Consider the following 7,357-nt stretch of genomic DNA (forward strand, 5'->3'; position numbering starts at 1 on the left):
TCCTTAGTGTGCTATCATTTTGTGTGTACCCAACCATATGTTTATATTTTTTTCACAAAGTTCGCTGAAGTCAGGTGAAAACATGTTATGGTTTCATATTCGTACGACGTAGGGTTTACACATCATTCAGAATTTTCGAGCTATCTTAACTACACAATGCGGGATTAAAGATGGCACACGCGTGCTATCTTTTTGTTTGGGAGTGTAACAAATCCGCATAAATGACTTTGTAAATAACCTTTTTAATATTCCCCAACTTATGGTATTTATGGTGTTGGTAATTTAAATGTTTTCTTACTTTTCGAAAGTGCAGCAACATCATTGCAATTTCTTAATGTTCGTCATGATCACTTATTGATCACAAATCTACAAAAAATTCTGATTTCTTTATTACGCGTCAACGCCTATAATCGGGAAGCATTGAAGCATTCGATTGGCATTTCTTTGCAAGTCCAAGGTGAAATAGCCGTGGAAATTATTTAATTTCGTTTTAAACACCTATAAATTCTTAAATTGCTTCTTTAGTTTGCTAATTCAGTACAACCACGCTCACATCGATAACGGTAAAAAAGCCATTGGTTCATTGATTTCGAATGACCAGAAGAATTAGGACGTGAAGAATCACGATTCAAGAGCAAGAAATTTCACGCCTATAAGACGTGTATCAGACCTATATCACGTGTATAGGACACGACGGTGAATACATAATGTGTTGGGAACATGACGTTCGATTAATATTTTTTTAACGAAATGTTGGAGGAGGGTAACCAAATATGGAGTAATACTCCAATATGGAATAATGCTCCAATATGGAATAACATCACTTATAAATAAAATATCTTGCATAGAAATATTTATTAACAGATCATAGGCTGTTTAATTCATGCACCTAAGCACCGTTTACATATTATGACTTGTCACATCATTTTGTATAATACATCTGCCTTTCTAAAATTAATTAATTATCATTATCATATTTATTCCGTGCAATATAAACTATTTCTTAATTGTTTCCTACGAAACAATTTCATCTGAGTATATTATATTTGTTAACCATTTTTTTTCTTAATGTTACCTTAATATTTGAATATTTGCTGTTTGAAGTATATGTAAATTATAGTAAATTAACGGATCCTTGAACGAATATTTATCGAATATTATTCTAGAATATTGTATTTTAATAGTACAAACAAATGTACCACTTTGCGTCTATTTTCGTTTGAAGATATTTCGTTAGTATTTTTTGTAGAATTCGATAGATAAAACTAAGCTGATGATTTTGACGTTTTGATAATCTAAAAAGAGTGGTTTTAAGCGTTTAACAGCAGTTTAAACGACTTGCGCCGAATTTTCGATGCTTTATCACCGTTTTAATACTTTACCGTCCGGTAACCGGTATTATACAATATTGTACTACCGCAAGCTTCAGTATTATTATATAACGTTTTAAATATTAAATATCCTCCGCAATTAATAAAATAAATAAAATCAAAGTAAGAACGAAAATTTAACGTTGAACTAAATTTTTAGGATCGAATGACCGGTCGGTAAAGTGTTAAGTTGTATGGTCACTTGAAAGCAAATAACAGATCATTTAGAGGGAATATCGTACTTAAATTATGCTTCATTCAAAATTCGCTTAAAATTGAATAGTGGTGACAATTAGTGACATCTCTTAAAAGCTCAGTCAACCATAATAGTTAAACTTTTGCACTCGAGCGGAGACTCTGTGGCGACATTAATATTGTTGTAACGCGTTCCAAAATTATTTTGATAGATATCGCCAAAGCTTGGATTTAAAAAATTGTTGAAAGTGAATTTTGTTATATAAAATGGAAATACTGGAAGCCAGAAAAATTATTTCTGACTTAAACAGTTGAAATGGCTTTGAGTGCAAAGGATTATAAACGTGTTTTTCTAGCTTCGCGAATTTCTATAAAATAAGCGGGACTAATGTAAAATTTTAGCAATGTTAAATACGCTGAGGTGGATTACGGGAATAAATAATTATTCTTTTTACCACACTCGATTTATCGACACGGAATTTATTTTAATGCGGAGCGTACACGCGAGACGTCTATACCCCAAGAGCGATGCCGAGGCAAGAGAGGGAAACTCCTCGGCGACGACCAGAAGAAGATCGCTCGCCGATCGTCACCTCTCGAACGGATCGATTACAATTGCATCGCTGGTAACCGTGAACGAACGGTCGCTACAACGCGTTATCTGTTTTAATAATAGTATAATCGTATTTATTTTTATGCTAATGTTAGCCTAGATTACGTGCAATACTTATGGAAATTTTCAAAGCATATTAAAATTCATTTTAAGATGAGACAGTCGTATAATATAGTCATATAAATGATCAGATTTAATTTTTCATCTCCTGCAGTACACTCTTTAAACTGTGTATTATAAAAGGTATTATAAAAGTTATAATAAAGGTACGATTTATGATACAGGTTGCCAATATTGTACTTTCCAACCTTTTTGAAAATTGAAATTCAAGTTAATAACAATCTTTCTTATACATTTATAAAGATGAAAATTGTTTAAGTAACATATCACCATATTACTCTAAACAATTACTTTTGTAAACAAGATTAACAGTTTTAAATGTTTTTGAAATTTGCTTAAGTGGCATGATTACGACAACTCTCTTCCATAAGAATCATTTACGAGTTGCGACTAATTTGTAAAAATTGCTATTTGACTATTGTCCTTCTTATAAAATTACGTATAAGCGGATAATAAGCAGATAGCAAGCGGCGTTATACTATTCGTTCGATACTGCAGAAAATTTCCCGAAAATGTGTGTTGACGCATTGAAATATCCTCCGATCAGAAATATGCCCAGACTGAGTGACTCGTGAGCGACTTGAAGACCACGTCCTTCCACATAGATTACTAGTGTTTCCCGTTGCTTTAGGGCTCGAACTGTTAAGTTCTGTCAGCCTGATGCCTGGGTCACCCAGGTCACTTGTCCAGCGAAACCTTTCCCAGGCTCGTGTCGACTTCTGCAATGTTTTGCCGAAGGTAAACTGTGCTCGGTTCGCTCTCGGTTCATTTCTTCAGAAAATCACTGAATAAATTGCTTCATTTCCCTATTCCTGTCAAACTACTGTCACTCTGCCCGTACAATTCGCCATGTTTCATGGTTTTCAGTACACGCGAAGCGTCCACCCGCATGGGTTACAGAACTGACGATTGTGTCGGTAAATATTCTATTCGCGGAAGCTGCAATTGTATTATTCACGCGCATAAGAACGTATGATCTTGTTTTGCCTTAGTTTTATGTTAAATTTATTCGTTTGCCAAAACCGATGCTTTACTAGTTTACTTGTTTGTATTTTTCTTTGTAATGAAGCAAAGTTAAATAAATTTTAAATATTCACCGCGCTTCTAATATTGATAGAAGAAGCTGATGCTGAAAAAGTAATCCAGCTTAATTATGAGCTGTTATTTAATTAATTATAGTTACGAATATATATATATAAATGCAGATTGTAAAAAGTCTTCATTTTATCACTGAAATCGATTATTAAAATATTTTATCACGTATTAATAGAACATGTTTATAACAATATTCTTCTACAACTATAGTAACAAAATTGTTCTATTTTTCAATTCCACAAACTAAGTATACTATTACTAGCGTAATTAAGTCATTTCGATTGATTTGATACTTTCTCTTAGAGATCGTGTTCTGTATCACAAAATAAAGTGTAATGATGCGGTACAAAGGAAAAGTGGTGAGAATAAACGTTTCTATCGCTTTTACAAGTAGACTATCGAAGTTGTTCCCCTGCGAAAACGAAATCAAATTATATGCGATGACATTAGGATAATTTTATACTGTACTTTTAACGCTGTGTATTATTATGTTAAAACGTCTATCATAATATTAGTGGTTCTCCGATTATTGCAGGGTAACGAAGCTGAAAACGCATGCAGGTCTCGTGATGCATGCAATTATCAAGATAATGAAAACAAGTGTACTTTCATTTTTTTTTTGTTATTACAGCGTACGCGTAATTGCACCGCAGTAATTATTCTAAATACTTAAAATTGTCGTTTATTCTTCTCGTCCTATCATATTCTTTTGTTTTCAAATTTGTTCACATTTTAAACGTTTTCAAATGAAATGAAATATACACGATCCATCTATGCAAATTGAAATGTTAGTGTTATGTTAAATACAACATAAGGTCAACCGTTACTCCTTTTGTTTAAAGCATTGGAAGTATTTTAATATTTCTTTGCCTATAATTATTTTTGTTAATTTTCGAATTTCTCCCGACAGAATCACAACTTTATTCTCTTCACGAAACATGTTTATTATTGTATTAACACATTTCTCGAGTAGAGTGTAACAGTTTCCCGTATGTGTCACACCTTATTTTCCTAAAATATCGTTAACTATTCTGTTACATTTTTTATTCTTATATAAGATGTGCCTAATGTACGAGGCAAATGTAATTTTTATAGAAATTTTTAATAAAAAGCTCCGTCGCCTGGTTCTCAGTTTAATAGCGTTCGACGTGTGATAAACCAACAAATAGAGTACCATAGTTAAGCGAGCCCTCGAAGCACGCGACGTAACCGTGATCGTGACGCGTCTTGTAAAAATCTCTAATGAAGCTGTAATCGCACCAGCATACTCATCTTGGCGCTAGCTTCAATAAGCGATCCGCAGTATCGATAACGTCATGTAGTATCTCCGAAGTGACATATTTATTATTATCAGTGTTCCATCCTGGGCATAGGGCCCCAAGGATAATCTTTAAACAAAGAAGACCAATTTACAGTTTATGATGCTAGTAATGGTAAAAGGCTATTTTTGGGAAACCGAACCATCAAGTAATTTTAATATTTCGCGCGACGCATGTTTTATCGGTTTACAATCTCCTGTTTTCGGCCTCAATAGCGGACGCTATTAACAAACCTCGGGGATTTCCAAAGGGCTCCGCGGACAGAGGCCTGAAGGCCCAAGGCAGGCTCGCGACCGTTCCGCGAACGGCTATTTTTGCGGTACAATCAGACCTGGAGGAAGTCCCTGTCAATCGTTGCTAAACCACCCCCTACCACAGAGTTCCTTCCTATCCCTCCTTTTGACATTTTCCCACTTCCACCAAATTTCTCCTACGACCGAGCTTTCGTAAAAGCTAGTGCGACGACAAAATACCAGAATTGTTTTTGTATCAAGTGCAGTATGTTAAGAATTGTTTTTACATCGAAGACAGCAAGTTTAGAATCGCGACGTTATTATATCGAAATTAGCTACATCTGCAACCAAGTCCTTTGTAGCTAAGACCACTTCTGTACAAAGTGAAAATAAACGGATTCTCCGGAGTTAGACTTACAACCTTTCTTCGTTAAACGGTTGTAAATCTAAGTCGCCAAACGAGGCGAACGATACGACACAACAATCAGCTTTCAAGTTTCGTTTTTTCGCCATAACTTCATCTCCGCAACTTATTGTTCCAGGATCTCTCTTTGGCTATCGTGTATCGTGTATCAGGTTTGTATATCGTGTATCATGGTTTCTGCATTTTACCTTTGATACAATTGTCATCGTCTCTTCAACATTTTCAAAGCATAAGAAAAAGATATTTCGCATAATTGTATAAAAGTAACAAAAATGGACTTATTCAAAGTTTTCACAATTCTTATTGTAATAAATGTCCAAAGAAGCTGATTCGTCTTTGATATAACCTCGACATATTTATTACACACATGTAATTAATACATATATATTAATTAATTGTATTAATAATAATGTATTAATTAATACAATATATTATATGTATTAATTAATATTAATATATTCTGAATAGCCGCAAATATTAATTTTATTATCATTAATTTATAAAAACCAATCAGATTATTAAAAAGATCGTGTTCGCCATCCAAGTAGCATTATCTTTAAGTATAACAATTAGATTGCGAATTTATATGCAAAACAACTCTTTTTGCTCATCAATTGCAAGAATTGGAAAACGAATGGAAATGTATCTGTTGTTTTAATCGTTATAATGTATTAAACATAATTTCAGTATATTCATAAATTGTCCTAATAATACTACAGCTCGATATAGATGCATTCTTTAACGAAACACTGATTAGAGTGACGATTTATACGGAACAAATACGTAAGACATTTTGTGTGACGAGAACGTGGCGTCGTTCATAAGTTAAAGATTCCTTGTTCATAACAAATGACAGATGAAATAAAAATTTTTATATGCCTTTTCACATGGTCGGCTGCTGCTAGAGACATATCTAATTAATTGTTATACAGTTCACTGAATCATGGATACATGAAAGCACGCATAAAGGTAAAGCAAATGGGCACAGCCACTCTAGTCTCTCTCTCTCTCTCTCTCTTTATAACTATCGCATCGCGCAATTGCAGCAGAGGGTGGCAGGATTATCTCGGGAACGCAGTTCTCCTCCGTGCAAATTCCGCAATAAATTCTCGCTTGCTGCGTACATGCCGCGGGTATCATCCATTTTGTTTCCCGATCGGGTAAAAGAAGGTGTTCGATCTGCTTCGGCGATAAACCGACACAGCTTGATTGCCGCATAATTTAGTGATTATTAGACTGCGGATCTCCGTGTAAAATAGAACCTGTCTTGACTAATTTCACGATGAAAGAACTACGTTGACATTCATCTCATTTCTTAATAACTTGAACGAGTCGATAATGAGTCGATAATATAATCACAGTTCAAATGATTTCGATATCTACAGTGATCTTCATATTTTTCATATTTACAAATTTTGTGAAGTAATTTGTGAGAAATTTTCTGCTCTCTACTCGATATTTATGTCTTCTTTAATTTAGAATGCAAATTATTCATTCCATACATCAAAAATTAATTTTTAAGAATTTAAGAAAAAATATTCGCAATATCGTTTATTGTTACACTGATCAAAGAAAAAATTTTCTTTTCTGTATAAGCTTTGTCAAAATAGTTCTTGATAGTATCATTGGCACAAGGATTTGTGTTATTACATTGTTATAACGCGGAATAACGATTGGAAGGCTTAATTGTTTTACCGCTGTCAGCCTAAGCAAGCTTTCCGTAGCAGAACAGCTCCAAATTGACGCCTAAAGCGACACTCCAGCGTTTTAGCAATTTCCGGCGAAAATGAGAAACCAAGGACCCCGTTCGTAGTAAATTACAAAATTACATTATTCATGGCTGTACGATATAATTGATTAATATTCCCAAAATCTTTGTTGCGCGAGTATCAAGAATCTCAGTACAATGCACGAAGACAAACAACTAATAGAGGAGAGTCTTCTCCATATTATACGATAAACAATATTGTATATTTAAAATTAGCAAC

Source organism: Augochlora pura, chromosome 7, assembly GCF_028453695.1.
Source record: "Augochlora pura isolate Apur16 chromosome 7, APUR_v2.2.1, whole genome shotgun sequence".
Taxonomy (NCBI): Eukaryota; Metazoa; Arthropoda; class Insecta; order Hymenoptera; family Halictidae; genus Augochlora; species Augochlora pura.